The sequence below is a fragment of the Passer domesticus genome, chromosome 1, assembly GCF_036417665.1.
Source record: "Passer domesticus isolate bPasDom1 chromosome 1, bPasDom1.hap1, whole genome shotgun sequence".
In the NCBI taxonomy this organism is placed as follows: Eukaryota; Metazoa; Chordata; class Aves; order Passeriformes; family Passeridae; genus Passer; species Passer domesticus.
The window spans coordinates 60,550,493-60,577,104 of record NC_087474.1 but is presented as its reverse complement, the minus strand read 5'-3'; positions in this window follow the sequence as shown (position 1 = coordinate 60,577,104).

Genomic DNA, 26,612 nt, shown 5'->3' with positions numbered 1-26,612 from the left:
CCAGCCACAGTTGCCTCTGGGGGCACCTTTCATCTGGGAGGCCTCCTGATCCATGTGGAATTTCAGCAGGCAGCCTGCCACTCCTGGCCACAAGGCCCTGGACATGAACCATGGCCTTTCCCCAGAGAAACAAAAGTCACCAGGCCAGGTTCCTGATGTCAGTTTGCAGGAGGCACTTGGCACTGTCAAACCAGCCACAGTTACCTGTGGGGGCACCTTTCATCTGGGAGGTATCCTCAACCGTGAGGAATTTCAGCAGGCAGCCGGCCACTCCAGGCCGCGGGGCACTGGACACGAATGATGGCCTTTACCCAGAGAAATAAAAGTCACCAGGCCAGGTTCCTGATGTCAGTTGGCAGGAGGCACTTGGCACTGTCAAACCAGCCACAGTTGCCTGTGGGGGCACCTTTCATCTGGGAGGCCTCCTGATCCATGTGGAATTTCAGCAGGCAGCCTGCCACTCGAGCCACCGGGCCCTGGAGAGGAACGATGGCCTTTCCCCAGAGAAACAGAACTCAGCAGGCCAGGTCGCTGATGTCTGTTTGCAGGAGGCACTTGGCACTGTCAAACCAGCCACAGTTGCCTTGGGTGGTACTTTCGGTATGGGAGGCATCCTGATCCTTTTGGAATTTCAGCAGGCAGCCGGCCACTCAGGGCCACCGTACCCCGGAAAAGAATCATGGCCTTTCCCCAGAGAAACAAAAGTCACCAGGCCAGGTTCCTGATGTCAGTTTGCAGGAGGCACTTGGCACTGTCAAACCAGCCGCAGTTGCCTCTGGTGGTGCCTTTCATCTGGTCGGCATCCTGGTCCGTGCAGAATTTCAGCAGGCAGCCGGCCACTCCAGGACACCAGGCTCAGGATATGAACCATGGCCTTTCCCCAGAGAAACAAAAGTCACCAGGCCAGGTTCCAGATGTCAGTTGGCAGGAGGCACTTGGCACTGTCAAACCAGCCACAGGTGCCTGTGGGGGCATTTTTCATGTGGGAGGCATCCTGATCCATGCGGAATTTCAGCAGGCAGCCGGCCACTCCGGGCCCCCAGGCCCTGGACATGAACCATGGCCTTTCCCCAGAGAAACAAAAGTCACCAGGTCAGGTTCCTGATGTCAGTTTGCAGGAGGCACTTGGCACTGTCAAACCTGACTCAGTTTCCTCTGGGGGCATTTTTCATCTGGCAGGCATCCTGATCCATGTGGAATTTCAGCAGGCAGCCGGCCACTCCGGGCTACTAGGCCCTGGACATGAACCATGGCCTTTCCCCTGAGAAACAAAAGTCACCAGGCCAGGTTCCTGATGTCAGTTTGCAGGAGGCACTTGGCACTGTCAAACCAGCCACAGTTGCCTGTGGGGGCACCTTCCATCTCAGCGGCATCCGGATCCATGCAGAATTTCAGCAGGCAGCCGGCCACTCCGGGCCCCCAGGCCATGGACATGAACCATGGCCTTTCCCCAGAGAAACAAAAGTCAGCAGGCCAGGTTCCTGATGTCAGTTTGCAGGAGGCACTTGGCAGTGTCAAACCAGCCACAGTTACCTGTGGGGGCACCTTTCATCTGGGAGGTATCCTCAACCGTGAGGAATTTCAGCAGGCAGCCGGCCACTCCAGGCCGCGGGGCACTGGACACGAATGAGGGCCTTTACCCAGAGAAATAAAAGTCACCAGGCCAGGTTCCTGATGTCAGTTTGCAGGAGGCACTTGGCACTGTCAAACCAGACGCAGTTACCTGTGGGGGCATTTTTCATCTGGGAGGCATCCTGATCCATGCGGAATTTCAGCAGGCAGCCGGCCACTCCGAGCCCCCAGGCCCTGGACATGAACCATGGCCTTTCCCCAGAGAAACAAAAGTCACCAGGCCAGGTTCCTGATGTCAGTTTGCAGGAGGCACTTGGCACTGTCAAACCTGACGCAGTTTCCTCTGGGGGCATTTTTCATCTGGGTGGCATCCTGATCCGTGTGGAATTTCAGCAGGCAGCCGGCCACTCCGGGCCAGCGGGCCCTGGAGAGGAACGATGGCCTTTCCCCAGAGAAACAAAAGTCACCAGGCCAGGTTCCTGATGTCAGTTTGCAGGAGGCACTTGGCAGTGTCAAACCAGCCACAGTTGCCTGTGGTGGCACCTTCCATCTCGGCGGCATCCTGATCCATGCGGAATTTCAGCAGGCAGCCGGCCACTCCGGGCCACCAGGCCCTGGACAATAATGATGGCCTTTCCCCAGAGAAACAAAAGTCACCAGGCCAGGTTCCTGATGTCAGTTTGCAGGTGGCACTTGGCACTGTCAAACCAGACGCAGTTGCCTGTGGGGGCACCTTGCAACTGGGATGTATCCTCATCCGTGCGGAATTTCAGCAGGCAGCTGGCCACTCCGGGCCACAAGGCCCTGGACATGAATGATGGCCTTTCCCCAGAGAAACAAAAGTCACCAGGCCAGGTTCCTGATGTCAGTTTGCAGGAGGCACTTGGCACTGTCAAACCAGCCACAGTTGCCTCTGGGGGCACCTTGCATCTGGGAGGCCTCCTGATCCATGTGGAATTTCAGCAGGCATCCTGCCACGCCTGGCCACAAGGCCCTGGACATGAACCATGGCCTTTCCCCAGAGAAACAAAAGTCACCAGGCCAGGTTCCTGATGTCAGTTTGCAGGAGGCACTTGGCAGTGTCAAACCAGCCACAGTTACCTGTGGGGGCACCTTTCATCTGGGAGGTATCCTCAACCGTGAGGAATTTCAGCAGGCAGCCGGCCACTCCAGGCCGCGGGGCACTGGACACTAATGATGGCCTTTACCCAGAGAAACAAAAGTCACCAGGCCAGGTTCCTGATGTCAGTTTGCAGGAGGCACTTGGCACTGTCAAACCAGCCGCAGTTGCCTCTGGTGGTGCCTTTCATCTGGTCGGCATCCTGGTCCGTGCAGAATTTCAGCAGGCAGCCGGCCACTCCAGGACACCAGGCTCAGGATATGAACCATGGCCTTTCCCCAGAGAAACAAAAGTCACCAGGCCAGGTTCCAGATGTCAGTTGGCAGGAGGCACTTGGCACTGTCAAACCAGCCACAGGTGCCTGTGGGGGCATTTTTCATGTGGGAGGCATCCTGATCCATGCGGAATTTCAGCAGGCAGCCGGCCACTCCGAGCCCCCAGGCCCTGGACATGAACCATGGCCTTTCCCCAGAGAAACAAAAGTCACCAGGTCAGGTTCCTGATGTCAGTTTGCAGGAGGCACTTGGCAGTGTCAAACCAGCCACAGTTGCCTGTGGTGGCACCTTCCATTTCGGCGGCATCCTGATCCATGCGGAATTTCAGCAGGCAGCCGGCCACTCCGGGCCACCAGGCCCTGGACAATAATGATGGCCTTTCCCCAGAGAAACAAAAGTCACCAGGCCAGGTTCCTGATGTCAGTTTGCAGGTGGCACTTGGCACTGTCAAACCAGACGCAGTTGCCTGAGTGGGCACCTTGCAACTGGGATGTATCCTCATCCGTGCGGAATTTCAGCAGGCAGCCGGCCACTCCGGGCCACAAGGCCCTGGACATGAACCATGGCCTTTACCCAGAGAAACAAAAGTCACCAGGCCAGGTTCCTGATGTCAGTTTGCAGGAGGCACTTGGCACTGTCAAACCAGCCACAGTTACCTGTGGGGGCACCTTTCATCTGGGAGGTATCCTCAACCTTGAGGAATTTCAGCAGGCAGCCGGCCACTCCAGGCCGCGGGGCACTGGACACGAATGATGGCCTTTACCCAGAGAAACAAAAGTCACCAGGCCAGGTTCCTGATGTCAGTTGGCAGGAGGCACTTGGCACTGTCAAACCAGCCACAGTTGCCTGTGGGGGCACCTTTCATCTGGGAGGCCTCCTGATCCATGTGGAATTTCAGCAGGCAGCCTGCCACTCGAGCCACCGGGCCCTGGAGAGGAACGATGGCCTTTCCCCAGAGAAACAGAACTCAGCAGGCCAGGTCGCTGATGTCTGTTTGCAGGAGGCACTTGGCACTGTCAAACCAGCCACAGTTGCCTTGGGTGGTACTTTCGGTCTGGGAGGCATCCTGATCCTTTTGGAATTTCAGCAGGCAGTCGGCCACACCGTCCACCGGTACCCTGAAAAGAATGTTGGCCTTTCCCCAGAGAAACAAAAGTCACCAGGCCAGGTTCCTGATGTCAGTTTGCAGGTGGCACTTGGCACTGTCAAACCAGACGCAGTTGCCTGTGGGGGCACCTTGCAACTGGGATGTATCCTCATCCGTGCGGAATTTCAGCAGGCAGCCGGCCACTCCTGGCCACAAGACCCTGGACATGAACCATGGCCTTTCCCCAGAGAAACAAAAGTCACCAGGCCAGGTTCCTGATGTCAGTTTGCAGGAGGCACTTGGCACTGTCAAACCAGCCGCAGTTGCCTGTGGGGGCACCTTGCATCTGGGAGGTATCCTGATCCGTGAGGAATTTCAGCAGGCAGCCTGCCACTCCAGGCCACCGGGACCCGGACAAGAATAATGGCCTTTCCCCAGACAAACAAAAGTCACCAGGCCAGGTTCCTGATGTCAGTTTGCAGGTGGCACTTGGCACTGTCAAACCAGACGCAGTTGCCTGTGGGGGCACCTTGCAACTGGGATGTATCCTCATCCGTGCGGAATTTCAGCAGGCAGCCGGCCACTCCGGGCCACAAGGCCCTGGACATGAACCATGGCCTTTCCCCAGAGAAACAAAAGTCACCAGGCCAGGTTCCTGATGTCAGTTTGCAGGAGGCACTTGGCACTGTCAAACCAGACGCAGTTGCCTGTGGGGGCATTTTTCATCTGGGAGGCATCCTCAACCGTGTGGAATTTCAGCAGGCAGCCGGCCACTCTGGCCACACTGGGCCCCGGACAAGAATGATGGCCTTTCCCCTGAGAAACAAAAGTCACCAGGCCAGGTTCCTGATGTCAGTTTGCAGGAGGCACTTGGCACTGTCAAACCAGCCACAGTTGCCTCTGGGGGCACCTTTCATCTGGGAGGCCTCCTGATCCATGTGGAATTTCAGCAGGCAGCCTGCCACTCCTGGCCACAAGGCCCTGGACATGAACCATGGCCTTTCCCCAGAGAAACAAAAGTCACCAGGCCAGGTTCCTGATGTCAGTTTGCAGGAGGCACTTGGCACTGTCAAACCAGCCACAGTTACCTGTGGGGGCACCTTTCATCTGGGAGGTATCCTCAACCGTGAGGAATTTCAGCAGGCAGCCGGCCACTCCAGGCCGCGGGGCACTGGACACGAATGATGGCCTTTACCCAGAGAAATAAAAGTCACCAGGCCAGGTTCCTGATGTCAGTTGGCAGGAGGCACTTGGCACTGTCAAACCAGCCACAGTTGCCTGTGGGGGCACCTTTCATCTGGGAGGCCTCCTGATCCATGTGGAATTTCAGCAGGCAGCCTGCCACTCGAGCCACCGGGCCCTGGAGAGGAACGATGGCCTTTCCCCAGAGAAACAGAACTCAGCAGGCCAGGTCGCTGATGTCTGTTTGCAGGAGGCACTTGGCACTGTCAAACCAGCCACAGTTGCCTTGGGTGGTACTTTCGGTATGGGAGGCATCCTGATCCTTTTGGAATTTCAGCAGGCAGCCGGCCACTCAGGGCCACCGTACCCCGGAAAAGAATCATGGCCTTTCCCCAGAGAAACAAAAGTCACCAGGCCAGGTTCCTGATGTCAGTTTGCAGGAGGCACTTGGCACTGTCAAACCAGCCGCAGTTGCCTCTGGTGGTGCCTTTCATCTGGTCGGCATCCTGGTCCGTGCAGAATTTCAGCAGGCAGCCGGCCACTCCAGGACACCAGGCTCAGGATATGAACCATGGCCTTTCCCCAGAGAAACAAAAGTCACCAGGCCAGGTTCCAGATGTCAGTTGGCAGGAGGCACTTGGCACTGTCAAACCAGCCACAGGTGCCTGTGGGGGCATTTTTCATGTGGGAGGCATCCTGATCCATGCGGAATTTCAGCAGGCAGCCGGCCACTCCGGGCCCCCAGGCCCTGGACATGAACCATGGCCTTTCCCCAGAGAAACAAAAGTCACCAGGTCAGGTTCCTGATGTCAGTTTGCAGGAGGCACTTGGCACTGTCAAACCTGACTCAGTTTCCTCTGGGGGCATTTTTCATCTGGCAGGCATCCTGATCCATGTGGAATTTCAGCAGGCAGCCGGCCACTCCGGGCTACTAGGCCCTGGACATGAACCATGGCCTTTCCCCTGAGAAACAAAAGTCACCAGGCCAGGTTCCTGATGTCAGTTTGCAGGAGGCACTTGGCACTGTCAAACCAGCCACAGTTGCCTGTGGGGGCACCTTCCATCTCAGCGGCATCCGGATCCATGCAGAATTTCAGCAGGCAGCCGGCCACTCCGGGCCCCCAGGCCATGGACATGAACCATGGCCTTTCCCCAGAGAAACAAAAGTCAGCAGGCCAGGTTCCTGATGTCAGTTTGCAGGAGGCACTTGGCAGTGTCAAACCAGCCACAGTTACCTGTGGGGGCACCTTTCATCTGGGAGGTATCCTCAACCGTGAGGAATTTCAGCAGGCAGCCGGCCACTCCAGGCCGCGGGGCACTGGACACGAATGAGGGCCTTTACCCAGAGAAATAAAAGTCACCAGGCCAGGTTCCTGATGTCAGTTTGCAGGAGGCACTTGGCACTGTCAAACCAGACGCAGTTACCTGTGGGGGCATTTTTCATCTGGGAGGCATCCTGATCCATGCGGAATTTCAGCAGGCAGCCGGCCACTCCGAGCCCCCAGGCCCTGGACATGAACCATGGCCTTTCCCCAGAGAAACAAAAGTCACCAGGCCAGGTTCCTGATGTCAGTTTGCAGGAGGCACTTGGCACTGTCAAACCTGACGCAGTTTCCTCTGGGGGCATTTTTCATCTGGGTGGCATCCTGATCCGTGTGGAATTTCAGCAGGCAGCCGGCCACTCCGGGCCAGCGGGCCCTGGAGAGGAACGATGGCCTTTCCCCAGAGAAACAAAAGTCACCAGGCCAGGTTCCTGATGTCAGTTTGCAGGAGGCACTTGGCAGTGTCAAACCAGCCACAGTTGCCTGTGGTGGCACCTTCCATCTCGGCGGCATCCTGATCCATGCGGAATTTCAGCAGGCAGCCGGCCACTCCGGGCCACCAGGCCCTGGACAATAATGATGGCCTTTCCCCAGAGAAACAAAAGTCACCAGGCCAGGTTCCTGATGTCAGTTTGCAGGTGGCACTTGGCACTGTCAAACCAGACGCAGTTGCCTGTGGGGGCACCTTGCAACTGGGATGTATCCTCATCCGTGCGGAATTTCAGCAGGCAGCTGGCCACTCCGGGCCACAAGGCCCTGGACATGAATGATGGCCTTTCCCCAGAGAAACAAAAGTCACCAGGCCAGGTTCCTGATGTCAGTTTGCAGGAGGCACTTGGCACTGTCAAACCAGCCACAGTTGCCTCTGGGGGCACCTTGCATCTGGGAGGCCTCCTGATCCATGTGGAATTTCAGCAGGCATCCTGCCACGCCTGGCCACAAGGCCCTGGACATGAACCATGGCCTTTCCCCAGAGAAACAAAAGTCACCAGGCCAGGTTCCTGATGTCAGTTTGCAGGAGGCACTTGGCAGTGTCAAACCAGCCACAGTTACCTGTGGGGGCACCTTTCATCTGGGAGGTATCCTCAACCGTGAGGAATTTCAGCAGGCAGCCGGCCACTCCAGGCCGCGGGGCACTGGACACTAATGATGGCCTTTACCCAGAGAAACAAAAGTCACCAGGCCAGGTTCCTGATGTCAGTTTGCAGGAGGCACTTGGCACTGTCAAACCAGCCGCAGTTGCCTCTGGTGGTGCCTTTCATCTGGTCGGCATCCTGGTCCGTGCAGAATTTCAGCAGGCAGCCGGCCACTCCAGGACACCAGGCTCAGGATATGAACCATGGCCTTTCCCCAGAGAAACAAAAGTCACCAGGCCAGGTTCCAGATGTCAGTTGGCAGGAGGCACTTGGCACTGTCAAACCAGCCACAGGTGCCTGTGGGGGCATTTTTCATGTGGGAGGCATCCTGATCCATGCGGAATTTCAGCAGGCAGCCGGCCACTCCGAGCCCCCAGGCCCTGGACATGAACCATGGCCTTTCCCCAGAGAAACAAAAGTCACCAGGTCAGGTTCCTGATGTCAGTTTGCAGGAGGCACTTGGCACTGTCAAACCTGACTCAGTTTCCTCTGGGGGCATTTTTCATCTGGGAGGCATCCAGATCCATGTGGAATTTCAGCAGGCAGCCGGCCACTCCGGGCTACCAGGCCCTGGACATGAACCATGGCCTTTCCCCTGAGAAACAAAAGTCACCAGGCCAGGTTCCTGATGTCAGTTTGCAGGAGGCACTTGGCAGTGTCAAACCAGCCACAGTTGCCTGTGGTGGCACCTTCCATCTCAGCGGCATCCGGATCCATGCAGAATTTCAGCAGGCAGCCGGCCACTCCGGGCCCCCAGGCCATGGACATGAACCATGGCCTTTCCCCAGAGAAACAAAAGTCAGCAGGCCAGGTTCCTGATGTCAGTTTGCAGGAGGCACTTGGCACTGTCAAACCAGCCACAGTTACCTGTGGGGGCACCTTTCATCTGGGAGGTATCCTCAACCGTGAGGAATTTCAGCAGGCAGTCGGCCATTCCAGGCCGCGGGGCACTGGACACGAATGAGGGCCTTTACCCAGAGAAATAAAAGTCACCAGGCCAGGTTCCTGATGTCAGTTTGCAGGAGGCACTTGGCACTGTCAAACCAGACGCAGTTACCTGTGGGGGCATTTTTCATCTGGGAGGCATCCTGATCCATGTGGAATTTCAGCAGGCAGCCGGCCACTCCGAGCCCCCACGCCCTGGACATGAACCATGGCCTTTCCCCAGAGAAACAAAAGTCACCAGGCCAGGTTCCTGATGTCAGTTTGCAGGAGGCACTTGGCACTGTCAAACCTGACGCAGTTTCCTCTGGGGGCATTTTTCATCTGGGAGGCATCCTGATCCGTGTGGAATTTCAGCAGGCAGCCGGCCACTCCGGGCCAGCGGGCCCTGGAGAGGAACGATGGCCTTTCCCCTGAGAAACAAAAGTCACCAGGCCAGGTTCCTGATGTCAGTTTGCAGGAGGCACTTGGCAGTGTCAAACCAGCCACAGTTGCCTGTGGTGGCACCTTCCATCTCGGCGGCATCCTGATCCATGCGGAATTTCAGCAGGCAGCCGGCCACTCCGGGCCACCAGGCCCTGGACAATAATGATGGCCTTTCCCCAGAGAAACAAAAGTCACCAGGCCAGGTTCCTGATGTCAGTTTGCAGGTGGCACTTGGCACTGTCAAACCAGACGCAGTTGCCTGAGTGGGCACATTGCAACTGGGATGTATCCTCATCCGTGCGGAATTTCAGCAGGCAGCCGGCCACTCCGGGCCACAAGGCCCTGGACATGAACCATGGCCTTTCCCCAGAGAAACAAAAGTCACCAGGCCAGGTTCCTGATGTCAGTTTGCAGGAGGCACTTGGCACTGTCAAACCAGCCACAGTTGCCTGTGGGGGCACCTTGCAACTGGCATGTATCCTCATCCGTGCGGAATTTCAGCAGGCAGCCGGCCACTCCTGGCCACAAGGCCCTGGACCTGAACCATGGCCTTTACCCAGAGAAACAAAAGTCACCAGGCCAGGTTCCTGATGTCAGTTTGCAGGAGGCACTTGGCACTGTCAAACCAGCCGCAGTTGCCTTGGGTGGTACTTTCGGTCTGGGAGGAATCCTGATCCGTGCAGAATTTCAGCAGGCAGTCGGCCACTCCGTCCACCGGTACCCGGAAAAGAATGTTGGCCTTTCCCCAGAGAAACAAAAGTCACCAGGCCAGGTTCCTGATGTCAGTTTGCAGGTGGCACTTGGCACTGTCAAACCAGACGCAGTTGCCTGTGGGGGCACCTTGCAACTGGGATGTATCCTCATCCGTGCGGAATTTCAGCAGGCAGCCGGCCACTCCTGGCCACAAGGCCCTGGACATGAACCATGGCCTTTCCCCAGAGAAACAAAAGTCACCAGGCCAGGTTCCTGATGTCAGTTTGCAGGAGGCACTTGGCACTGTCAAACCAGCCACAGTTGCCTGTGGGGGCACCTTTCATCTGGGAGGCATCCTGATCCATGTGGAATTTCAGCAGGCAGCCTGCCACTCGAGCCACCGGGCCCTGGAGAGGAACGATGGCCTTTCCCCAGAGAAACAGAACTCAGCAGGCCAGGTCGCTGATGTCTGTTTGCAGGAGGCACTTGGCACTGTCAAACCAGCCACAGTTGCCTTGGGTGGTACTTTCGGTATGGGAGGCATCCTGATCCTTTTGGAATTTCAGCAGGCAGCCGGCCACTCAGGGCCACCAGGCTCAGGATATGAACCATGGCCTTTCCCCAGAGAAACAAAAGTCACCAGGCCAGGTTCCAGATGTCAGTTGGCAGGAGGCACTTGGCACTGTCAAACCAGCCACAGGTGCCTGTGGGGGCATTTTTCATGTGGGAGGCATCCTGATCCATGCGGAATTTCAGCAGGCAGCCGGCCACTCCGGGCCCCCAGGCCCTGGACATGAACCATGGCCTTTCCCCAGAGAAACAAAAGTCACCAGGTCAGGTTCCTGATGTCAGTTTGCAGGAGGCACTTGGCACTGTCAAACCTGACTCAGTTTCCTCTGGGGGCATTTTTCATCTGGCAGGCATCCTGATCCATGTGGAATTTCAGCAGGCAGCCGGCCACTCCGGGCTACTAGGCCCTGGACATGAACCATGGCCTTTCCCCTGAGAAACAAAAGTCACCAGGCCAGGTTCCTGATGTCAGTTTGCAGGAGGCACTTGGCACTGTCAAACCAGCCACAGTTGCCTGTGGTGGCACCTTCCATCTCAGCGGCATCCGGATCCATGCAGAATTTCAGCAGGCAGCCGGCCACTCCGGGCCCCCAGGCCATGGACATGAACCATGGCCTTTCCCCAGAGAAACAAAAGTCAGCAGGCCAGGTTCCTGATGTCAGTTTGCAGGAGGCACTTGGCAGTGTCAAACCAGCCACAGTTACCTGTGGGGGCACATTTCATCTGGGAGGTATCCTCAACCGTGAGGAATTTCAGCAGGCAGCCGGCCACTCCAGGCCGCGGGGCACTGGACACGAATGAGGGCCTTTACCCAGAGAAATAAAAGTCACCAGGCCAGGTTCCTGATGTCAGTTTGCAGGAGGCACTTGGCACTGTCAAACCAGACGCAGTTACCTGTGGGGGCATTTTTCATCTGGGAGGCATCCTGATCCATGCGGAATTTCAGCAGGCAGCCGGCCACTCCGAGCCCCCACGCCCTGGACATGAACCATGGCCTTTCCCCAGAGAAACAAAAGTCACCAGGCCAGGTTCCTGATGTCAGTTTGCAGGAGGCACTTGGCACTGTCAAACCTGACGCAGTTTCCTCTGGGGGCATTTTTCATCTGGGTGGCATCCTGATCCGTGTGGAATTTCAGCAGGCAGCCGGCCACTCCGGGCCAGCGGGCCCTGGAGAGGAACGATGGCCTTTCCCCAGAGAAACAAAAGTCACCAGGCCAGGTTCCTGATGTCAGTTTGCAGGAGGCACTTGGCACTGTCAAACCAGACGCAGTTGCCTGTGGGGGCACCTTGCAACTGGGATGTATCCTCATCCGTGCGGAATTTCAGCAGGCAGCTGGCCACTCCGGGCCACAAGGCCCTGGACATGAATGATGGCCTTTCCCCAGAGAAACAAAAGTCACCAGGCCAGGTTCCTGATGTCAGTTTGCAGGAGGCACTTGGCACTGTCAAACCAGCCACAGTTGCCTCTGGGGGCACCTTTCATCTGGGAGGCCTCCTGATCCATGTGGAATTTCAGCAGGCATCCTGCCACGCCTGGCCACAAGGCCCTGGACATGAACCATGGCCTTTCCCCAGAGAAACAAAAGTCACCAGGCCAGGTTCCTGATGTCAGTTTGCAGGAGGCACTTGGCAGTGTCAAACCAGCCACAGTTACCTGTGGGGGCACCTTTCATCTGGGAGGTATCCTCAACCGTGAGGAATTTCAGCAGGCAGCCGGCCACTCCAGGCCGCGGGGCACTGGACACTAATGATGGCCTTTACCCAGAGAAACAAAAGTCACCAGGCCAGGTTCCTGATGTCAGTTTGCAGGAGGCACTTGGCACTGTCAAACCAGCCGCAGTTGCCTCTGGTGGTGCCTTTCATCTGGTCGGCATCCTGGTCCGTGCAGAATTTCAGCAGGCAGCCGGCCACTCCAGGACACCAGGCTCAGGATATGAACCATGGCCTTTCCCCAGAGAAACAAAAGTCACCAGGCCAGGTTCCAGATGTCAGTTGGCAGGAGGCACTTGGCACTGTCAAACCAGCCACAGGTGCCTGTGGGGGCATTTTTCATGTGGGAGGCATCCTGATCCATGCGGAATTTCAGCAGGCAGCCGGCCACTCCGAGCCCCCAGGCCCTGGACATGAACCATGGCCTTTCCCCAGAGAAACAAAAGTCACCAGGTCAGGTTCCTGATGTCAGTTTGCAGGAGGCACTTGGCACTGTCAAACCTGACTCAGTTTCCTCTGGGGGCATTTTTCATCTGGGAGGCATCCAGATCCATGTGGAATTTCAGCAGGCAGCCGGCCACTCCGGGCTACCAGGCCCTGGACATGAACCATGGCCTTTCCCCTGAGAAACAAAAGTCACCAGGCCAGGTTCCTGATGTCAGTTTGCAGGAGGCACTTGGCAGTGTCAAACCAGCCACAGTTGCCTGTGGTGGCACCTTCCATCTCAGCGGCATCCGGATCCATGCAGAATTTCAGCAGGCAGCCGGCCACTCCGGGCCCCCAGGCCATGGACATGAACCATGGCCTTTCCCCAGAGAAACAAAAGTCAGCAGGCCAGGTTCCTGATGTCAGTTTGCAGGAGGCACTTGGCACTGTCAAACCAGCCACAGTTACCTGTGGGGGCACCTTTCATCTGGGAGGTATCCTCAACCGTGAGGAATTTCAGCAGGCAGCCGGCCATTCCAGGCCGCGGGGCACTGGACACGAATGAGGGCCTTTACCCAGAGAAATAAAAGTCACCAGGCCAGGTTCCTGATGTCAGTTTGCAGGAGGCACTTGGCACTGTCAAACCAGACGCAGTTACCTGTGGGGGCATTTTTCATCTGGGAGGCATCCTGATCCATGTGGAATTTCAGCAGGCAGCCGGCCACTCCGAGCCCCCACGCCCTGGACATGAACCATGGCCTTTCCCCAGAGAAACAAAAGTCACCAGGCCAGGTTCCTGATGTCAGTTTGCAGGAGGCACTTGGCACTGTCAAACCTGACGCAGTTTCCTCTGGGGGCATTTTTCATCTGGGAGGCATCCTGATCCGTGTGGAATTTCAGCAGGCAGCCGGCCACTCCGGGCCAGCGGGCCCTGGAGAGGAACGATGGCCTTTCCCCTGAGAAACAAAAGTCACCAGGCCAGGTTCCTGATGTCAGTTTGCAGGAGGCACTTGGCAGTGTCAAACCAGCCACAGTTGCCTGTGGTGGCACCTTCCATTTCGGCGGCATCCTGATCCATGCGGAATTTCAGCAGGCAGCCGGCCACTCCGGGCCACCAGGCCCTGGACAATAATGATGGCCTTTCCCCAGAGAAACAAAAGTCACCAGGCCAGGTTCCTGATGTCAGTTTGCAGGTGGCACTTGGCACTGTCAAACCAGACGCAGTTGCCTGAGTGGGCACCTTGCAACTGGGATGTATCCTCATCCGTGCGGAATTTCAGCAGGCAGCCGGCCACTCCGGGCCACAAGGCCCTGGACATGAACCATGGCCTTTACCCAGAGAAACAAAAGTCACCAGGCCAGGTTCCTGATGTCAGTTTGCAGGAGGCACTTGGCACTGTCAAACCAGCCACAGTTGCCTGTGGGGGCACCTTGCAACTGGCATGTATCCTCATCCGTGCGGAATTTCAGCAGGCAGCCGGCCACTCCTGGCCACAAGGCCCTGGACCTGAACCATGGCCTTTCCCCAGAGAAACAAAAGTCACCAGGCCAGGTTCCTGATGTCAGTTTGCAGGAGGCACTTGGCACTGTCAAACCAGACGCAGTTGCCTGTGGGGGCATTTTTCATCTGGGAGGCATCCTCAACCGTGTGGAATTTCAGCAGGCAGCCGGCCACTCTGGCCACACTGGGCCCCGGACAAGAATGATGGCCTTTCCCCAGAGAAACAAAAGTCACCAGGCCAGGTTCCTGATGTCAGTTTGCAGGAGGCACTTGGCACTGTCAAACCAGCCACAGTTGCCTCTGGTGGTACTTTCGTTCTGGGATGTATCCTGATCCATTTGGAATTTCAGAAGGCAGCGGGCCACTCCGGGCCACCAAGCCCTGGACATGAACCATGGCCTTTCCCCTGAGAAACAAAAGTCACCAGGCCAGGTTCCTGATGTCAGTTTGCAGGTGGCACTTGGCACTGTCAAACCAGACGCAGTTGCCTGAGGGGCACCTTGCAACTGGGATGTATCCTCATCCGTGCGGAATTTCAGCAGTCAGCCGGCCACTCCTGGCCACAAGGCCCTGGACATGAACCATGGCCTTTCCCCAGAGAAACAAAAGTCACCAGGCCAGGTTCCTGATGTCAGTTTGCAGGAGGCACTTGGCACTGTCAAACCAGCCACAGTTACCTGTGGGGGCACCTTGCATCTGGGAGGTATCCTGATCCGTGAGGAATTTCAGCAGGCAGCCTGCCACTCCAGGCCACCGGGACCCGGACAAGAATAATGGCCTTTCCCCAGACAAACAAAAGTCACCAGGCCAGGTTCCTGATGTCAGTTTGCAGGTGGCACTTGGCACTGTCAAACCAGACGCAGTTGCCTGTGGGGGCACCTTGCAACTGGGATGTATCCTCATCCGTGCGGAATTTCAGCAGGCAGCTGGACACTCCTGGCCACAAGGCACTGGACATGAATGATGGCCTTTCCCCAGAGAAACAAAAGTCACCAGGCCAGGTTCCTGATGTCAGTTTGCAGGAGGCACTTGGCACTGTCAAACCAGCCACAGTTGCCTGTGGGGGCACCTTTCATCTGGGAGGCCTCCTGATCCATGTGGAATTTCAGCAGGCAGCCTGCCACTCCTGGCCACAAGGCCCTGGACATGAACCATGGCCTTTCCCCAGAGAAACAAAAGTCACCAGGCCAGGTTCCTGATGTCAGTTTGCAGGAGGCACTTGGCACTGTCATACCAGCCACAGTTGCCTTGGGTGGTACTTTCGGTCTGGGAGGCATCCTGATCCTTTTGGAATTTCAGCAGGCAGCCGGCCACTCCGGGCCACCGTACCCCGGAAAAGAATCATGGCCTTTCCCCAGAGAAACAAAAGTCACCAGGCCAGGTTCCTGATGTCAGTTTGCAGGAGGCACTTGGCACTGTCAAACCAGCCACAGTTGCCTCTGGTGGTACCTTTCATCTGGGCGGCATCCTGGTCCGTGCAGAATTTCAGCAGGCAGCCGGCCACTCCAGGACACCAGGCTCAGGATATGAACCATGGCCTTTCCCCAGAGAAACAAAAGTCACCAGGCCAGGTTCCAGATGTCAGTTGGCAGGAGGCACTTGGCACTGTCAAACCAGCCACAGGTGCCGGTGGGGGCATTTTTCATGTGGGAGGCATCCTGATCCATGCGGAATTTCAGCAGGCAGCCGGCCACTCCGAGCCCCCAGGCCCTGGACATGAACCATGGTCTTTCCCCTGAGAAACAAAAGTCAGCAGGCCAGGTTCCTGATGTCAGTTTGCAGGAGGCACTTGGCACTGTCAAACCAGCCACAGTTGCCTGTGGTGGCACCTTCCATCTCGGCGGCATCCGGATCCATGCAGAATTTCAGCAGGCAGCCGGCCACTCCGGGCCCCCAGGCCATGGACATGAACCATGGCCTTTCCCCAGAGAAACAAAAGTCAGCAGGCCAGGTTCCTGATGTCAGTTTGCAGGAGGCACTTGGCACTGTCAAACCAGCCACAGTTACCTGTGGGGGCACCTTTCATCTGGGAGGTATCCTCAACCGTGAGGAATTTCAGCAGGCAGCCGGCCACTCCAGGCCGCGGGGCACTGGACACGAATGAGGGCCTTTACCCAGAGAAATAAAAGTCACCAGGCCAGGTTCCTGATGTCAGTTTGCAGGAGGCACTTGGCACTGTCAAACCAGCCACAGTTGCCTGTGGGGGCACCTTTCATCTGGGAGGCATCCTGATCCATGTGGAATTTCAGCAGGCAGCCTGCCACTCGAGCCACCGGGCCCTGGAGAGGAACGATGGCCTTTCCCCAGAGAAACAGAACTCAGCAGGCCAGGTCGCTGATGTCTGTTTGCAGGAGGCACTTGGCACTGTCAAACCAGCCACATTTGCCTTGGGTGGTACTTTCGGTCTGGGAGGTATCCTGATCCGTGAGGAATTTCAGCAGGCAGCCGGCCACTCCGGGCCAGCGGGCCCTGGAGAGGAACGATGGCCTTTCCCCTGAGAAACAAAAGTCACCAGGCCAGGTTCCTGATGTCAGTTTGCAGGTGGCACTTGGCACTGTCAAACCAGATGCAGTTGCCTGTGGGGGCACCTTGCAACTGGGATGTATCCTCATCCGTGCGGAATTTCAGCAGGCAGCCGGCCACTCCTGGCCACAAGGCCCTGGACATGAACCATGGCCTTTCCCCAGAGAAACAAAAAACACCAGGCCAGGTTCCTGATGTCAGTTTGCAGGAGGCACTTGGCACTGTCAAACCAGACGCAGTTGCCTGTGGGGGCGTTTTTCATCTGGGAGGCATCCTCAACCGTGTGGAATTTCAGCAGGCAGCCGGCCACTCCGGCCACTCTGGGCCCCGGACAAGAATGATGGCCTTTCCCCAGAGAAACAAAAGTCACCAGGCCAGGTTCCTGATGTCAGTTTGCAGGTGGCACTTGGCACTGTCAAACCAGACGCAGTTGCCTGTGGGGGCACCTTGCAACTGGGATGTATCCTCATCCGTGCGGAATTTCAGCAGGCAGCCGGCCACTCCTGGCCACAAGGCCCTGGACATGAACCATGGCCTTTCCCCAGAGAAACAAAAGTCACCAGGCCAGGTTCCTGATGTCAGTTTGCAGGAGGCACTTGGCACTGTCAAACCAGCCACAGTTGCCTGTGGGGGCACCTTGCAACTGGGATGTATCCTCATCCGTGCGGAATTTCAGCAGGCAGCCGGCCACTCCTGGCCACAAGGCCCTGGACCTGAACCATGGCCTTTACCCAGATAAAGAAAAGTCACCAGGCCAGGTTCCTGATGTCAGTTTGCAGGAGGCACTTGGCACTGTCAAACCAGCCACAGTTGCCTGTGGGGGCACCTTGCATCTGGGAGGTATCCTGATCCGTGAGGAATTTCAGCAGGCAGCCGGCCACTCCGTCCACCGGTACCCGGAAAAGAATGTTGGCCTTTCCCCAGAGAAACAAAAGTCACCAGGCCAGGTTCCTGATGTCAGTTTGCAGGTGGCACTTGGCACTGTCAAACCAGACGCAGTTGCCTGTGGGGGCACCTTGCAACTGGGATGTATCCTCATCCGTGCGGAATTTCAGCAGGCAGCCGGCCACTCCTGGCCACAAGGCCCTGGACATGAACCATGGCCTTTCCCCAGAGAAACAAAAAACACCAGGCCAGGTTCCTGATGTCAGTTTGCAGGAGGCACTTGGCACTGTCAAACCAGACGCAGTTGCCTGTGGGGGCATTTTTCATCTGGGAGGCATCCTCAACCGTGTGGAATTTCAGCAGGCAGCCGGCCACTCCGGCCACTCTGGGCCCCGGACAAGAATGATGGCCTTTCCCCAGAGAAACAAAAGTCACCAGGCCAGGTTCCTGATGTCAGTTTGCAGGTGGCACTTGGCACTGTCAAACCAGACGCAGTTGCCTGTGGGGGCACCTTGCAACTGGGATGTATCCTCATCCGTGCGGAATTTCAGCAGGCAGCCGGCCACTCCTGGCCACAAGGCCCTGGACATGAACCATGGCCTTTCCCCAGAGAAACAAAAAACACCAGGCCAGGTTCCTGATGTCAGTTTGCAGGAGGCACTTGGCACTGTCAAACCAGCCACAGTTGCCTGTGGGGGCACCTTGCAACTGGCATGTATCCTCATCCGTGCGGAATTTCAGCAGGCAGCCGGCCACTCCTGGCCACAAGGCCCTGGACCTGAACCATGGCCTTTACCCAGATAAAGAAAAGTCACCAGGCCAGGTTCCTGATGTCAGTTTGCAGGAGGCACTTGGCACTGTCAAACCAGCCGCAGTTGCCTGTGGGGGCACCTTGCATCTGGGAGGTATCCTGAACCGTGAGGAATTTCAGCAGGCAGCCGGCCACACCGGGCCACCGGGACCCGGACAAGAATAATGGCCTTTCCCCAGACAAAGAAAAGTCACCAGGCCAGGTTCCTGATGTCAGTTTGCAGGTGGCACTTGGCACTGTCAAACCAGACGCAGTTGCCTGTGGGGGCACCTTGCAACTGGGATGTATCCTCATCCGTGCGGAATTTCAGCAGGCAGCCGGCCACTCCTGGCCACAAGGCCCTGGACATGAACCATGGCCTTTCCCCAGAGAAACAAAAGTCACCAGGCCAGGTTCCTGATGTCAGTTTGCAGGAGGCACTTGGCACTGTCAAACCAGACGCAGTTGCCTGTGGGGGCATTTTTCATCTGGGAGGCATCCTCAACCTTGTGGAATTTCAGCAGGCAGCCGGCCACTCCGGCCACTCTGGGCCCCGGACAAGAATGATGGCCTTTCCCCAGAGAAACAAAAGTCACCAGGCCAGGTTCCTGATGTCAGTTTGCAGGAGGCACTTGGCACTGTCAAACCAGACGCAGTGCCTGTGGGGGCACCTTGCAACTGGGATATATCCTCATCCGTGCGGAATTTCAGCAGGCAGCCGGCCACTCCTGGCCACAAGGCCCTGGACATGAACCATGGCCTTTCCCCAGAGAAACAAAAGTCACCAGGCCAGGTTCCTGATGTCAGTTTGCAGGAGGCACTTGGCACTGTCAAACCAGACGCAGTTGCCTGTGGGGGCATTTTTCATCTGGGAGGCATCCTCAACCTTGTGGAATTTCAGCAGGCAGCCGGCCACTCCGGCCACTCTGGGCCCCGGACAAGAATGATGGCCTTTCCCCAGAGAAACAAAAGTCACCAGGCCAGGTTCCTGATGTCAGTTTGCAGGAGGCACTTGGCACTTTCAAACCAGCCACAGTTGCCTGTGGGGGCACCTTTCATCTGGGAGGCCTCCTGATCCATGTGGAATTTCAGCAGGCAGCCGGCCACTCCGGGCCAGCGGGCCCTGGAGAGGAACGATGGCCTTTCCCCTGAGAAACAAAAGTCACCAGGCCAGGTTCCTGATGTCAGTTTGCAGGTGGCACTTGGCACTGTCAAACCAGATGCAGTTGCCTGTGGGGGCACCTTGCAACTGGGATGTATCCTCATCCGTGCGGAATTTCAGCAGGCAGCCGGCCACTCCTGGCCACAAGGCCCTGGACATGAACCATGGCCTTTCCCCAGAGAAACAAAAAACACCAGGCCAGGTTCCTGATGTCAGTTTGCAGGAGGCACTTGGCACTGTCACACCAGACGCAGTTGCCTGTGGGGGCGTTTTTCATCTGGGAGGCATCCTCAACCGTGTGGAATTTCAGCAGGCAGCCGGCCACTCCGGCCACTCTGGGCCCCGGACAAGAATGATGGCCTTTCCCCAGAGAAACAAAAGTCACCAGGCCAGGTTCCTGATGTCAGTTTGCAGGTGGCACTTGGCACTGTCAAACCAGACGCAGTTGCCTGTGGGGGCACCTTGCAACTGGGATGTATCCTCATCCGTGCGGAATTTCAGCAGGCAGCCGGCCACTCCTGGCCACAAGGCCCTGGACATGAACCATGGCCTATCCCCAGAGAAAGAAAAGTCACCAGGCCAGGTTCCTGATGTCAGTTTGCAGGAGGCACTTGGCACTGTCAAACCAGCCACAGTTGCCTGTGGGGGCACCTTGCAACTGGGATGTATCCTCATCCGTGCGGAATTTCAGCAGGCAGCCGGCCACTCCTGGCCACAAGGCCCTGGACCTGAACCATGGCCTTTACCCAGATAAAGAAAAGTCACCAGGCCAGGTTCCTGATGTCAGTTTGCAGGAGGCACTTGGCACTGTCAAACCAGCCACAGTTGCCTGTGGGGGCACCTTGCATCTGGGAGGTATCCTGATCCGTGAGGAATTTCAGCAGGCAGCCGGCCACTCCGTCCACCGGTACCCGGAAAAGAATGTTGGCCTTTCCCCAGAGAAACAAAAGTCACCAGGCCAGGTTCCTGATGTCAGTTTGCAGGTGGCACTTGGCACTGTCAAACCAGACGCAGTTGCCTGTGGGGGCACCTTGCAACTGGGATGTATCCTCATCCGTGCGGAATTTCAGCAGGCAGCCGGCCACTCCTGGCCACAAGGCCCTGGACATGAACCATGGCCTTTCCCCAGAGAAACAAAAAACACCAGGCCAGGTTCCTGATGTCAGTTTGCAGGAGGCACTTGGCACTGTCAAACCAGACGCAGTTGCCTGTGGGGGCATTTTTCATCTGGGAGGCATCCTCAACCGTGTGGAATTTCAGCAGGCAGCCGGCCACTCCGGCCACTCTGGGCCCCGGACAAGAATGATGGCCTTTCCCCAGAGAAACAAAAGTCACCAGGCCAGGTTCCTGATGTCAGTTTGCAGGTGGCACTTGGCACTGTCAAACCAGACGCAGTTGCCTGTGGGGGCACCTTGCAACTGGGATGTATCCTCATCCGTGCGGAATTTCAGCAGGCAGCCGGCCACTCCTGGCCACAAGGCCCTGGACATGAACCATGGCCTTTCCCCAGAGAAACAAAAGTCACCAGGCCAGGTTCCTGATGTCAGTTTGCAGGAGGCACTTGGCACTGTCAAACCAGCCGCAGTTGCCTGTGGGGGCACCTTGCATCTGGGAGGTATCCTGAACCGTGAGGAATTTCAGCAGGCAGCCGGCCACACCGGGCCACTCTGGGCCCCGGACAAGAATGATGGCCTTTCCCCAGAGAAACAAAAGTCACCAGGCCAGGTTCCTGATGTCAGTTTGCAGGTGGCACTTGGCACTGTCAAACCAGACGCAGTTGCCTGTGGGGGCACCTTGCAACTGGGATGTATCCTCATCCGTGCGGAATTTCAGCAGGCAGCCGGCCACTCCTGGCCACAAGGCCCTGGACATGAACCATGGCCTTTCCCCAGAGAAACAAAAGTCACCAGGCCAGGTTCCTGATGTCAGTTTGCAGGAGGCACTTGGCAGTGTCAAACCAGCCACAGTTGCCTGTGGGGGCACCTTGCAACTGGCATGTATCCTCATCCGTGCGGAATTTCAGCAGGCAGCCGGCCACTCCTGGCCACAAGGCCCTGGACCTGAACCATGGCCTTTACCCAGATAAAGAAAAGTCACCAGGCCAGGTTCCTGATGTCAGTTTGCAGGAGGCACTTGGCACTGTCAAACCAGCCGCAGTTGCCTGTGGGGGCACCTTGCATCTGGGAGGTATCCTGAACCGTGAGGAATTTCAGCAGGCAGCCGGCCACACCGGGCCACCGGGACCCGGACAAGAATAATGGCCTTTCCCCAGACAAAGAAAAGTCACCAGGCCAGGTTCCTGATGTCAGTTTGCAGGTGGCACTTGGCACTGTCAAACCAGACGCAGTTGCCTGTGGGGGCACCTTGCAACTGGGATGTATCCTCATCCGTGCGGAATTTCAGCAGGCAGCCGGCCACTCCTGGCCACAAGGCCCTGGACATGAACCATGGCCTTTCCCCAGAGAAACAAAAGTCACCAGGCCAGGTTCCTGATGTCAGTTTGCAGGAGGCACTTGGCACTGTCAAACCAGACGCAGTTGCCTGTGGGGGCATTTTTCATCTGGGAGGCATCCTCAACCTTGTGGAATTTCAGCAGGCAGCCGGCCACTCCGGCCACTCTGGGCCCCGGACAAGAATGATGGCCTTTCCCCAGAGAAACAAAAGTCACCAGGCCAGGTTCCTGATGTCAGTTTGCAGGAGGCACTTGGCACTGTCAAACCAGACGCAGTGCCTGTGGGGGCACCTTGCAACTGGGATATATCCTCATCCGTGCGGAATTTCAGCAGGCAGCCGGCCACTCCTGCCCACAAGGCCCTGGACATGAACCATGGCCTTTCCCCAGAGAAACAAAAGTCACCAGGCCAGGTTCCTGATGTCAGTTTGCAGGAGGCACTTGGCACTGTCAAACCAGACGCAGTTGCCTGTGGGGGCATTTTTCATCTGGGAGGCATCCTCAACCTTGTGGAATTTCAGCAGGCAGCCGGCCACTCCGGCCACTCTGGGCCCCGGACAAGAATGATGGCCTTTCCCCAGAGAAACAAAAGTCACCAGGCCAGGTTCCTGATGTCAGTTTGCAGGAGGCACTTGGCACTTTCAAACCAGCCACAGTTGCCTGTGGGGGCACCTTTCATCTGGGAGGCCTCCTGATCCATGTGGAATTTCAGCAGGCAGCCGGCCACTCCGGGCCAGCGGGCCCTGGAGAGGAACGATGGCCTTTCCCCTGAGAAACAAAAGTCACCAGGCCAGGTTCCTGATGTCAGTTTGCAGGTGGCACTTGGCACTGTCAAACCAGATGCAGTTGCCTGTGGGGGCACCTTGCAACTGGGATGTATCCTCATCCGTGCGGAATTTCAGCAGGCAGCCGGCCACTCCTGGCCACAAGGCCCTGGACATGAACCATGGCCTTTCCCCAGAGAAACAAAAAACACCAGGCCAGGTTCCTGATGTCAGTTTGCAGGAGGCACTTGGCACTGTCACACCAGACGCAGTTGCCTGTGGGGGCGTTTTTCATCTGGGAGGCATCCTCAACCGTGTGGAATTTCAGCAGGCAGCCGGCCACTCCGGCCACTCTGGGCCCCGGACAAGAATGATGGCCTTTCCCCAGAGAAACAAAAGTCACCAGGCCAGGTTCCTGATGTCAGTTTGCAGGTGGCACTTGGCACTGTCAAACCAGACGCAGTTGCCTGTGGGGGCACCTTGCAACTGGGATGTATCCTCATCCGTGCGGAATTTCAGCAGGCAGCCGGCCACTCCAGGCCACCGGGCACTGGACACGAACGATGCCCTTTCCCCAGAGAAACAAAAGTCACCAGGCCAGGTTCCTGATGTCAGTTTGCAGGAGGCACTTGGCACTGTCAAACCAGCCACAGTTGCCTGTGGGGGCACCTTGCAACTGGGATGTATCCTCATCCGTGCGGAATTTCAGCAGGCAGCCGGCCACTCCTGGCCACAAGGCCCTGGACCTGAACCATGGCCTTTACCCAGATAAAGAAAAGTCACCAGGCCAGGTTCCTGATGTCAGTTTGCAGGAGGCACTTGGCACTGTCAAACCAGCCACAGTTGCCTGTGGGGGCACCTTGCATCTGGGAGGTATCCTGATCCGTGAGGAATTTCAGCAGGCAGCCGGCCACTCCGTCCACCGGTACCCGGAAAAGAATGTTGGCCTTTCCCCAGAGAAACAAAAGTCACCAGGCCAGGTTCCTGATGTCAGTTTGCAGGTGGCACTTGGCACTGTCAAACCAGACGCAGTTGCCTGTGGGGGCACCTTGCAACTGGGATGTATCCTCATCCGTGCGGAATTTCAGCAGGCAGCCGGCCACTCCTGGCCACAAGGCCCTGGACATGAACCATGGCCTTTCCCCAGAGAAACAAAAAACACCAGGCCAGGTTCCTGATGTCAGTTTGCAGGAGGCACTTGGCACTGTCAAACCAGACGCAGTTGCCTGTGGGGGCATTTTTCATCTGGGAGGCATCCTCAACCGTGTGGAATTTCAGCAGGCAGCCGGCCACTCCGGCCACTCTGGGCCCCGGACAAGAATGATGGCCTTTCCCCAGAGAAACAAAAGTCACCAGGCCAGGTTCCTGATGTCAGTTTGCAGGTGGCACTTGGCACTGTCAAACCAGACGCAGTTGCCTGTGGGGGCACCTTGCAACTGGGATGTATCCTCATCCGTGCGGAATTTCAGCAGGCAGCCGGCCACTCCTGGCCACAAGGCCCTGGACATGAACCATGGCCTTTCCCCAGAGAAACAAAAGTCACCAGGCCAGGTTCCTGATGTCAGTTTGCAGGAGGCACTTGGCACTGTCAAACCAGCCGCAGTTGCCTGTGGGGGCACCTTGCATCTGGGAGGTATCCTGAACCGTGAGGAATTTCAGCAGGCAGCCGGCCACACCGGGCCACCGGGACCCGGACAAGAATAATGGCCTTTCCCCAGACAAAGAAAAGTCACCAGGCCAGGTTCCTGATGTCAGTTTGCAGGTGGCACTTGGCACTGTCAAACCAGACGCAGTTGCCTGTGGGGGCACCTTGCAACTGGGATGTATCCTCATCCGTGCGGAATTTCAGCAGGCAGCCGGCCACTCCTGGCCACAAGGCCCTGGACATGAACCATGGCCTTTCCCCAGAGAAACAAAAGTCACCAGGCCAGGTTCCTGATGTCAGTTTGCAGGAGGCACTTGGCACTGTCAAACCAGACGCAGTTGCCTGTGGGGGCATTTTTCATCTGGGAGGCATCCTCAACCTTGTGGAATTTCAGCAGGCAGCCGGCCACTCCGGCCACTCTGGGCCCCGGACAAGAATGATGGCCTTTCCCCAGAGAAACAAAAGTCACCAGGCCAGGTTCCTGATGTCAGTTTGCAGGAGGCACTTGGCACTGTCAAACCAGACGCAGTGCCTGTGGGGGCACCTTGCAACTGGGATATATCCTCATCCGTGCGGAATTTCAGCAGGCAGCCGGCCACTCCTGCCCACAAGGCCCTGGACATGAACCATGGCCTTTCCCCAGAGAAACAAAAGTCACCAGGCCAGGTTCCTGATGTCAGTTTGCAGGAGGCACTTGGCACTGTCAAACCAGACGCAGTTGCCTGTGGGGGCATTTTTCATCTGGGAGGCATCCTCAACCTTGTGGAATTTCAGCAGGCAGCCGGCCACTCCGGCCACTCTGGGCCCCGGACAAGAATGATGGCCTTTCCCCAGAGAAACAAAAGTCACCAGGCCAGGTTCCTGATGTCAGTTTGCAGGAGGCACTTGGCACTGTCAAACCAGACGCAGTGCCTGTGGGGGCACCTTGCAACTGGGATATATCCTCATCCGTGCGGAATTTCAGCAGGCAGCCGGCCACTCCTGGCCACAAGGCCCTGGACATGAACCATGGCCTTTCCCCAGAGAAACAAAAGTCACCAGGCCAGGTTCCTGATGTCAGTTTGCAGGAGGCACTTGGCACTGTCAAACCAGCCACAGTTGCCTGTGGGGGCACCTTGCAACTGGCATGTATCCTCATCCGTGCGGAATTTCAGCAGGCAGCCGGCCACTCCTGGCCACAAGGCCCTGGACATGAACCATGGCCTTTACCCAGATAAAGAAAAGTCACCAGGCCAGGTTCCTGATGTCAGTTTGCAGGAGGCACTTGGCACTGTCAAACCAGCCGCAGTTGCCTGTGGGAGCACCTTGCATCTGGGAGGTATCCTGAACCGTGAGGAATTTCAGCAGGCAGCCGACCACACCGGGCCACCGGGACCCGGACAAGAATAATGGCCTTTCCCCAGACAAAGAAAAGTCACCAGGCCAGGTTCCTGATGTCAGTTTGCAGGTGGCACTTGGCACTGTCAAACCAGACGCAGTTGCCTGTGGGGGCACCTTGCAACTGGGATGTATCCTCATCCGTGCGGAATTTCAGCAGGCAGCCGGCCACTCCTGGCCACAAGGCCCTGGACATGAACCAGGGCCTTTCCCCAGAGAAATAAAAGTCACCAGGCCAGGTTCCTGATGTCAGTTGGCAGGAGGCACTTGGCACTGTCAAACCAGACGCAGTTGCCTGTGGGGGCACCTTTCATCTGGGAGGCCTCCTGATCCATGTGGAATTTCAGCAGGCAGCCTGCCACTCGAGCCACCGGGCCCTGGAGAGGAACGATGGCCTTTCCCCAGAGAAACAGAACTCAGCAGGCCAGGTCGCTGATGTCTGTTTGCAGGAGGCACTTGGCACTGTCAAACCAGCCACAGTTGCCTTGGGTGGTACTTTCGGTATGGGAGGCATCCTGATCCTTTTGGAATTTCAGCAGGCAGCCGGCCACTCCGGGCCACCGTACCCCGGAAAAGAATCATGGCCTTTCCCCAGAGAAACAAAAGTCAGCAGGCCAGGTTCCTGATGTCAGTTTGCAGGAGGCACTTGGCACTGTCAAACCAGCCACAGTTACCTGTGGGGGCACCTTTCATCTGGGAGGTATCCTCAACCGTGAGGAATTTCAGCAGGCAGCCGGCCACTCCAGGCCGCGGGGCACTGGACACGAATGAGGGCCTTTACCCAGAGAAATAAAAGTCACCAGGCCAGGTTCCTGATGTCAGTTTGCAGGAGGCACTTGGCACTGTCAAACCAGACGCAGTTACCTGTGGGGGCATTTTTCATCTGGGAGGCATCCTGATCCATGCGGAATTTCAGCAGGCAGCCGGCCACTCCGAGCCCCCAGGCCCTGGACATGAACCATGGCCTTTCCCCAGAGAAACAAAAGTCACCAGGCCAGGTTCCTGATGTCAGTTTGCAGGAGGCACTTGGCACTGTCAAATCTGACGCAGTT